Here is a 10,556-nt window from a genome sequence, read left to right on the forward strand (position 1 = left end):
AAGATATTTCCAGATCTCTGAAGGCGAAAGGTTCCATTTGGATTGCATTAAGGGGAAAGGGACCATCTCTCCACGCTCCACCAGCCCGCCAACCCGTGTCACCCCCGCCCTCTTCCAAGAGTCGAATCCCCGGCCTGAGGCAGCCGGTGGGAAATCTGGGTTATTGAACAGTGGGGTCAGAGGGGAGTACTTAGAAGAAATATGTGGTAGTACCCTAAGTCTGCTCCAGCATGTAAGTGTAGGGCCAATAGTAGGATGGTCTACATTTGGTAGTCTTGAGCGCCAGGGGTAGTATGCAATGGGGGCAGGCATCACTGTTCCCTCAATATGAACCCACTGTTTTATGTCATGTGGGCGCGACCATTCCATAATTCGGTGAAGGATAATGGCCTCATAGTACAAAGTAAAGTGCGGTAGCTGGAGACCCCCCTTGTGTTTAGGGCGAAAAAGGATGTCGTGTTGGAAACTAGGCCGTTTATCTCCCCAGACAAAATCCCTCACCAAATTATGCAAATCTCTGAACCATGCTTTGGGAATGGATATCGGGAGTGCCTGGAGGAGATAAAGGACTCTCGGCAGAACGTTCATTTTAATGACACTAAGCCTCCCCAACCAGGACAGCCTTCTGTTGCCCCAGTCCCGGAACTCAGAACGGAGTGAGGTCAGTAGTTTTTTTAAGTTTTCGTCAAAAAGGCGTGATAGGTCTTTATGGAGTGTGATCCCCAAGTATTTGAAGCTAGAGGGATGCCAGTGGAAGGGGAAGGATTGTTTAAGGTTATCAAGAGCTTGGGAGGGAATTGACACGTTCACTGCCACTGACTTAGAGAGGTTAATCTTGAAGTTTGACATGGATCCATATCTATCAAGCTCGGTCATCAGGTTGGGGACAGACACCACCGGGTTCGACAAGATAGCTAACAGGTCATCTGCGAACAGTGCGAGTTTGAATTCTCTGCCCCCAGCCGTGAGTCCCGAGATGCTAGGATTTAATCTAATGGCTCCCGCCAAGGCCTCCATACAGAGGACAAAAATTAGCGGCGAGAGGGGACATCCTTGTCTAGTGCCGTTCCTTATCGGAACCGGGTGGGACAAGTCTCCATTAATTTTAATCCTTGCAGATGGGGAGTTATAAAGTGCTAAAATGCGCCCCAAACTGACCGGTCCCAGCCCCAGGTGACGCAGGACCCCCTCCATAAATATCCAATCAACTCTGTCGAAAGCCTTCTCGGCATCGGTAGAAAGCACCACCATCGGTTCATGTTTGCTCGAGGCCAAGTGCATCAAATCAATGATCTTGGTGGTGTTATCGCGCGCCTCTCTTCCGGGTATGAAACCCACCTGATCCGAATGCACAATGTTGGGGAGTAGCAGCTTCAATCTGTTTGCTATAAGTTTAGCAAACAGCTTGACGTCTGTGTTGAGGAGGGATATGGGTCGGTAACTAGCACATTGAGCCGGGTCTTGCCTATCCTTTGGTATAACCGTAATGAATGCCTCTAATGATTGAGGGGAGAAACCCTGGTCGTCAGAGATCTCATTGAATGCCAGTAGCATTTTGGGCAGGAGAGTGTTCTTAAAGAGCTTGTAATAGGAAACTGTATAGCCATCTGGGCCTGGGCTCTTCCCGGAAGGAGCTTCCTTAAGGGCTTGTTCCAGTTCCGGGAGGGAAAAGGGGGAGTCTAGCCAAGCACTCTCATCTGCTGATATTCTAGGGAGTCCCGCGTCACCAAGGTATCCCTCCACCAGGTCTCGAGTTGTCGGCAGGGATGTCTGGGTTCTTGGTGTCCGGAGATTATATAGTTTGGTGTAGTAAGCGTGGAAGGTTTCAGCAATGTCCTTTGTAAGGGTGCGGCGGGTCCCCGCCGCATCCTGTACCGACTGTATAAATAGCGTGGCCCTCTGCGCGCGGAGTGCCCTAGCCAGTAGCTTCCCCGGTCTGTTGCCCCATTAATAAAAGCGGTTTCTACAGAGCCTATAGTCCCTCTTAATGTCTGCGAACAACAATGTGTTGAGAGCAGATCTCGTCTCGGTCAGGGCGGTCAGCACCGATGGGGAGGGGTTCGTTTTGTGTGATGTCTCTAAGTCCTTAAGCCGCTGGAGTAAAGTGGTCTTTTCCCAGAGTCTCTCTTTTTTCAGCATGGAGCCTAGCTATATGAGCTTCCCCCTTAGAACACACTTGTGGGCCTCCCACACCGTGACCCGGGAGACATCCGGTGTCTCATTATCTAGAAAATAATTCTCCAAAGTCTCAAGCAGCTGGGGTTGGAACCTCGTATCCATTAGAAGTTGTTCATTCAACCACCAGGTACATTGCTTGGAGTGTGGATGGGATGTCCCCAGGGTCAGGTAGACAGGAGCGTGGTCCGACCAAGTGATTAGTCCAATAGCTGTTTCCCTAACTAAATGTAGGAATCTGTGAGGTAGGAGGAAGTAGTCCAATCTAGAGTAAATGTCGTGGGGTCTGGAGTAGAACGTATAGTCCCTGTCCCCGGGGTGTTGGAGCCGCCAGGTGTCGACCAGCTGGTGGTCGTGGAGAGACTGCCGCACCCTACGGTGTGATGCTAGGGAGGGTCTTGCCGGCGTCCCAGAGATGTCCACCTCTGGTTGGAGGGTCCAATTAAGATTGCCTCCAATAACTGGAATACCCGCTACCAAGGGGGCAACGCGATTGAGAGCCTTCGCCAAGAAACTGGGTTGTGATTGATTGGGAGCGTATAGGTTAATAAATGTATACAGCTGATCGAACAGTGTACATTTCACTAGGAGTATCCTACCCTCCCCCAAAGATTCGGACGTTATATCTCGGAAAGGCAAACATTTAGATAGTAAAATAGCTACTCCCGGAGATTTACCTTTGCTGTTGTTATTGTAGAAGGAATGTGGGTAGTTACGGTCCTTGAGACCCGGGGCCACTCCCACTTTGAAGTGGGTTTTCTGTAGAAAAGCCACATCAGCTCTGAATGCAAAGAGGTCCCTAAGCAACCTCGAGCGTTTCTCCGGGACATTGAGGCCCTTCACATTAAGGGAAACCAATTTTATATTTGTCAGTTTAGGGTCTACCGCCATCGTCTAGAAACATATAGGGAATGCTTAGTTCGACCAGGAAGACACGGCAACTCGCAGAGCAGAGAGACACTTAGTAGGGGGAGGGGGGGAGGAGAGGGGAAAAAAGAAACAGAAACAAAGAAAACATAAAGAAGGTAGGTCGATAGACCTAACATATGCAAATATCGGTTGAAAAATTAAACTGAATAAAAGACAACTCTACCGCCTCTCGGGAGCTCGGACGCGCTAATCGCGTCGGAGACCAAGAATACTCGGGCGGTGCAGGGGCGAACTGGGGGGTCAGTGCCAGTCCCCACCCCAACAGGGAATATAACATCACAATCAGTAATATATCTGAACAGTCTGATCACACAACTAAGAAAAACAACCACTGAAAAGAAATGGAATTTAACCAAGAACAGGCATCTCCGACCCGTTCAAGGCTGGTGAACATTCGTTGAGTCGAGTTCGATCTCGATGCCCCGACCACCTCCCGTTAGGGAGAGTGTGTCGCACGGCAAGGAGATCCCCCGAGTCGGCAATAATTCTTTTAAGCTAAGGAAGGACCACCCGAAATTGCTCCAGTGAATGTTCCGAACCAGGTTGCGGCCTTCATCTCTTCGTCGACTGCGTGGAGGAACGCTGCTCTCTAGGGGGTCTCGGGTTGCGGTGGACAAGGTGCCAGTCATTGTCGGGGTGGGAGAGTTCAGGGGGGGCGCCGTCGGTCAGGGGCTCCTGCCATTCTGGAAGAGAGACCTGTGGTATTCCCAGCGCTTGGCAGAAAAGGGGCAAGTCGGAGGGGTCTTTAAAGGTATATAGAGTCCCATTTGCGAGGTCTGGAGGCCAAAAGGGAAGCTCCATCTATATCTAATGGCCAGCTTCCGGAGTTCTGCAGTGAGCGGGTGTAAGGCTCTGCGCTTCTGAAGGGTCGTCCACGATAGGTCCTGGAAGATCTGGAGTTTATGAGAGGCAGTCTCTATCACATCCATGCGGCGGGTTTTGCGAAGGATCTCCTCTTTTTCCGTGTAGTAATGTAGATGACAGATAATGTCGCGAGGGCGATCAGACGGTGCGCCCCTGGGTCTCAAAGCTCGGTGGGCCCTGTCGAACTCGATTATGGAAGCGGGATCACGGCCCAAAATTTCTTTGAAAACCGTCGTGAGGAAGTCAGTGAGGCAGGCAGGTGCAATATCCTCCGAAACCCCTCTGACCCTCAGGTTATTTCTCCTTCCGCGGTTATCCAGATCTTCTACACGGTCTTGGAGCTGTTGTAGGCAGGATGCCTGCTTGATAACGGTGGCCCTGAGGGCGTTATGTGCAGCTGCTGTGTCTGAGGAGAAGCCTTCCAGCGTAGACAGGCGGGAGCCGATGTGCGTTATTTCTGCCTGAACCGCAGCAATCTCTGAGCGGACCGTTTCCCGGACTCTACCCTCCAAGTGCTCAAAGTCCTGCTTAGTTGGAAGGGCCTGAAGCAGGTTCAAAATCTGGGCGAGACTTCCCGGGTCCGTCGTGGCATGTGGGGCTGCCGCCTGTGATCCCACTTGGGAAGCCGAGTCCGATACAGGCGAAAGACGTGGGGTCGAGGGTAGTGAGGCATCCACCGTAGGGGCGGAGCCCTGGGGGAGAAAAAATTGCCTTATGTCAACCGAGGTCGGGGTATCCATTGCACGCGTCGAGAGGAGTGTATGTGACTTCCTTCCTCTCCCTTGCGATCCTTTCTTTCCTCTCACCATGGGGCACCTTGGGTACGTCAGTAGAACATCAGAAGTAACGTTGTGTGATTAGAGCATCATCCCGTCAGGGTCAGCACCAGCACGCCACCCCAGAATCTAGGTGGCTAGCCGGCCATCAGTATAGGAGTAAACTTGCAAAAAAGAAACAGACCGGCCACAGGGCCATGGGTTGAGAGAAAATTCCGGGTCCTCTACGGCAAAGAGATAGCAGCTGGGGAACACAGTGGGGACTGAGTGCAGAGATGGCAGGGATGACTGCAGGTATGACCTCCACGTTTCATGTAACTCAGCACAGGGACCTGAGGAGACAGGGAGCATGTATGTTGGTTGTGAGCTATGAGCTGGCTGGGGCAGGGGTGGCAGTAGCCTGAGAATCACTATGTGCTGTCCCTTCCATAGGGTTACAGTGGTGGTGCCAACCCCAAGATGGCCGCCGGCAGATCTCTAAAGCTGCACCAGCCCATGGCCTCTTCCTCTATCACCCGGTTTCAAGGGTCAGGTCAGCGGGGGTATTGGGCGCGTGTGTCCTGGGTTATTGACCCCGCAGGAGAGCCCCGTCAGCAGCCGCTCAGGCCGATCGTCCAGCGGTGCCAACCGCAAGATGGCCGCCGTCGGCGCCCGCCGCGGCCCTTACCTCGGGCGTTCTCGCCTGTCCTCAGTCCCCTGCTGAAGTCTCCGTGCGCCCGACAGCGCGTCTAGCGGTGGGGTGTGCCGTCCAAGCGGGGGAGACAATCCGGAGAGCAGGGCTTGACGTCTCGGATACGGCAGGCTGGTCACTCCGGCGGCTCGCATCCGAAATCGAGGTCCCGGCCTCAGTACCGGAGGTAGGCCGCAATCCGCAGGGGGCAACACAGGACCCCCCCGGCTCCGCAGCACTCACCCCTCAGCACCAGGTAGATCAGCAGGCCCAGGTAGGTTCAATGCTGCCAGTTAGTGAGCGAAATCGTGGGCCCAGGCACTGTTATGGGGAAATCCAAGCTGGAGCTCCACTAAATCCCAGCTTTCCCTGATGCCGGCCAAGCCACGCCCCCTACAACAAAAGTTTTGAACCATAACTGCTATTTCAAATCTGTTGGCAGCAATAAACTTTTCAGCAAACTCTGATGTTGACATGTTACACGACCCCCTTTCTATTTGAAAAAACTGAGATTTAAGATGGCTGATTTCAAGATGTCGCCCATGTTTGGTACATACCCTAAAAGATAGCCCACCTCACCCATACCTTAGTGGAGTATTCAGTTTTCCCATTTCCTGCACAGTTTTTGAAACAAAAGGGTGTACTGTGACTTTTGACTCACCCTGTATATAAATTATACGAGTGGCACTTGTCGAAGTCGAAAAATATTGCAATACACACACCACATGCAAACACCACACAGATGGCATCCATGCATGTACTCAGTCTGCCGTGCGTGCGCATACTCGCAAATTGCGTACAATCGCCTCCCACGGGAGTGCGCGTACGGGCGTGGTATGAGCAATTACAGAAAGATTCTTACTTGCAATGGAAATGATCTACAGACACACTAATCTAACCAAACATGCACATCCTTCCAACACAATGTCTTGTTCACTCCAATGTTTGAACAGATCCCCTGGTCTGTGAAGAAAGACAAACACAAACCGAACAAGTCATCGTTTGGTGGGAGCCAGAACAATGGGAGACAAATATCCCAATAGATACACATAAGCCTGCGTTTTCAAATTATTAACTACAGGCAGCCTGCAGTCTGGAAAACCTTTGATATAATAGCAGGGAAACACTTATATATATATATATATATATATGTGTGTGTATCTTGAGAATGGTTGGTCATTTCATGTGTAGGATCATGTTGCCTGGAGATAACATAACAAAGAAACCTAATGAACATGGAAATATCTGTCACACATTACATATTTCCCAAACTTAGTACACACATTACACATAGTCTCCCCTTACCCCTCATGCAACTTTTACTTATTTACAAGGCACAACAAGGGAATTATACACCTTTACAGTATGCGAGGGGCCAGTAACTGATCAGAGCATCATGCATGGTGTCTTCGTGTTCGGATAATTATGAATAATAATCCGGTGTTGGTTTGGAGAAGATCGCATGTTGTTGCGAATAGTTATTCGCAAAGGCAGATTAAAGGTATATTTGTGTTTATTATGTACTTGGTATGCGGTGGGAATCCAGAGCTGACCAGCTGTACACACACCCCTGGATCAAGGCATCGCCCATCTCTTCAAACCGACCAATGACCTCTCCTGTACTGTAAACGACCATCCCTCCAACCAATCAGTGGAGCTCATACAACCCCATTGTATTGTATTTTGGGCAAGGGTAAATAAACCTTGCACCTGGGCCGGTCACTCTCTCTATCTGCTTTTTAAAGACTCATAGGTCGTCTCGCCAGACGACCCGGGACCGGATCCGGGTGGCGCAAGCGACAAAGCGTACGTATCATTGGGTGTGACTCTCTCTCTGTGATTGAATTGTATTGTGTTGTACCATTTATATTGTAACTTATTGTAATCCCCTTTTACAAATATAATATTACTTGTTGCTGCTTTGGACCACAACATACAATCAAATACTGGTGTCGCATTCAGTTTCTGTTGAGCGTTTGTATAGTGTAATTGCCACACCTAGAGCTGCCTCGTGCTCTCAGCGTGTCGGTCTGTGTGTATGCACTGAGTGTAAGCTGCACAGCTATTCCGGCGTGTGCACGCAAAGTGCGTGCACAGTACGGGACTGTGTACGCTAACTGGGGATAGAGTACGAAGGTAAAGGATTTATTACAGCGGCCGCAGCGGCTTCAGTTACAGTGTGCAATAGGGGTTAGTGGCTGCTTTCCAAGAAGTCTATCGAACTACTCACACTTATGGCATGGGGGAAAACAGTAAGTATTGCATTTCCAAAGTTAAAAGAGTGGTCAAGTTAAAGAGGCTCTAAGGGGGCCCACACACAGTACAATTACTGTATGCTATTTGATCTTTTTAGTTCAAATATTATCTCATCTAGTTCAAATAGCACCGCGTGTATTGTCCCCTGCGATGCGATGCACGCTCCCGTCTAGTCCATATCTCAAGGCAAAATAGTATGTGCACGCAGGTCTTTTTGTACTACAGCACACATAGTACATTGTAGTATATTCAAAATCGGATGTAGTTCAAATAGCATGTAGTTCAAATAGCATACCCCATTTAGTCCAAATCGCATAGCACAGATTGTATAGGCTCAAATCTCACCTAGCACAAATAGCACCGTGTGTGGGCCCCATAAGGGGCCTGTTCATCATCAGAATAGCAGTGTTACTGACCAGTGTCATGCCAGCTGACATCGCATGCGTGACCCGAGTTTACACATGCCAAGGACAGATCAACGGCCACATGGGCCAGGGGCTGAAAATGTTAAAGAGACTATATTGAGAAGGAGAGCAATTGTGAACAGTGCTGCGTGGATGTGGCCAGAGCCACGTGGGCATGTACAACCCTTTACTAACTGCCTCCGTTTCCCTAAATATAAAAGAATAGAAAAATACCTACGATTTATCTCAAAATATGAGTGCAACTAGACAGCTAGTCATCATTATTCTGTCATGATGCTGGGCCTATATTTATGTGAAGGCCTGGAACTGTAGCTCCATCTGCCCCATTGTTAATCTGGCCTTAACGCATGCTTCTGGCCACTGGGCACAAAGTGCGGAAGCTGTGGAGAGATTCCGTTTTGCAACTAATCCCATAGGAAGGAGCGGTGCTCTGGGAATCAATGCCATCTGAATACTAGGCTGCCCCATCAGGCTTCTAATAATAAATGGGCAGATACTTTCATTTACGCATGTGTAACAGACCATTAAGGATGATGAATATGCTCCTATATGTGATGAATCAAGATGTGTATATAACACTACAGACTCAAATAGAAAGCAGTGACACCCTTTACAACAATTAGGAGGTGATTGGTGTTTGCAGTATGAGTGCAGAATAGAGGGTGGTCCCAGGGATAGTTGAGACTGATAGTTCCGTGAATGAGTAGTAGTCAGGGGTGGACTGGCCATCCGGCACTACTGGCAAATGCCTTGCTTGGATGGAATAGCTGTGGTAACTTTGATGTATTACGAGCCTCTGCAGACCCTGGGTGGCCTTCAGTTTGCTTCAGAGTTTACCTTAGTAATAAGGATGTTTGTCAGTGCTGTACAGATGTAGCCACCTTTATCTTGAGTGGCCGCGGCGGTTGGCCCGTTCGACCATACGCAGCGTACTGTGGCGTAGCGAGGCGCGCCTAGCCACAGAGAGGCTATCTAATCGCACGGAGACAGACATTTGACGTTTGGCGTTACCTTTACGTGTAATACCTGCGATCAGCCACCAGATGTCGCTTTTTACAATCACCACTGCGCATGCGTGTGGTCTCCCGTAAAATACAATACTGACATACATAATAAGGACTACTTTACTAAGGCGTCTCATTACGCTGCATACAGCAAATACTGTACTCATTACGCTGCATTATTTAATACAGTACTGTACAGTATATACAGTACGACACCGACGCAAATACAGTAGTACAGCATACAGTATATGATCCATCTACAATACTTTATGAATACTGTATGTGAGCGTCCGAGTCCCGCAGACAAAACACTACTGTAAAACCAGTAGTGTACACTGTCGCAAATGGATGTGTGTTACAAGTTCACTATTGCCTCTCAAGATTAGGAATTTTCTACAGTATGTTATCGTCTTAATCCCGTAGCCATTACAGCATAATCAAAACCAACGGATTTATACATTTGTCTGCGGCGAAGTGGTGAAGTGTTTCGCTTCCTATACTCAGAGTCCAGGGTTCGATTCCTTAAGTACTAATGCATGTTACTGTAGTTTTTTTCAGACACTTTATTATTTTTTTTATTCACCCCCACCTCGTGGCAGGCAGCAGTTGGGTATGGAATGAGAAATGGCATAAGCTGTGCAGGCTACGGGGCGATGCTGAAGGAGCGTCACAATCCCCTAGCCAAAATACACAGAGATACTGTAAGCGTATACTGTAAGATACTGTAAGCGTGAGATACTGTATTGAGCTAGGGGATTGTGACGCTCCTTCAGCATTGCCCCCTGAACTGTGAAATGTACAGTACAGTATGCCATATTGTATCTCACTCCATATCCGAGCGCTGCCACGTGCTGGGAGTTCACGGTCGGCGGCCATTTTGTCAGGTTGCTAAGCGATCCAGCTCGGTATACCGTAATGTGCATAGACCTCGCTTATCCCAATGTACAGTAATTGAGCTAGGGGATTGTGACGCTCCTTCAGCATTGCCCCCTGGAGTGTGAAATGTATGCCATACTGTATCTCACTCCATATTTGAGCGCTGCCACGTGCTGGGAGTTCACGGTCGGCGGCCATGTTGTCAGGTTGCTAAGCGATCCAGCTCGGTATACCGTAATGTGCATAGACCTCGCTTATCCCAATGTAATTGAGCTAGGGGATTGTGACGCTCCTTCAGCATCGCCCCGTAGCCTGCACAGCTTATGCCATTTCTCATTCCATACCCAACTGCTGCCTGCCACGAGGTGGGGGTTCAGGAGGTGGGGGTTCATGGGTAGTGGTCGTTTTGACAGTGTGCTATGCGATTGAGTCATTGCACCACACCACCAAGCGGTTCAAGTCAGCGGCCTGGACGACCGAGGCCTGGAGGACCGCAGAGGAGGCCTGGAGGACCGCAGCGGACTGGACGAAGTCAGCGGCATGGACGACCACAGAGGCCCTAGGCTACGGAGCAAGTAAT

The sequence above is a fragment of the Pseudophryne corroboree genome, chromosome 1, assembly GCF_028390025.1.
Source record: "Pseudophryne corroboree isolate aPseCor3 chromosome 1, aPseCor3.hap2, whole genome shotgun sequence".
NCBI lineage: Eukaryota > Metazoa > Chordata > Amphibia > Anura > Myobatrachidae > Pseudophryne > Pseudophryne corroboree.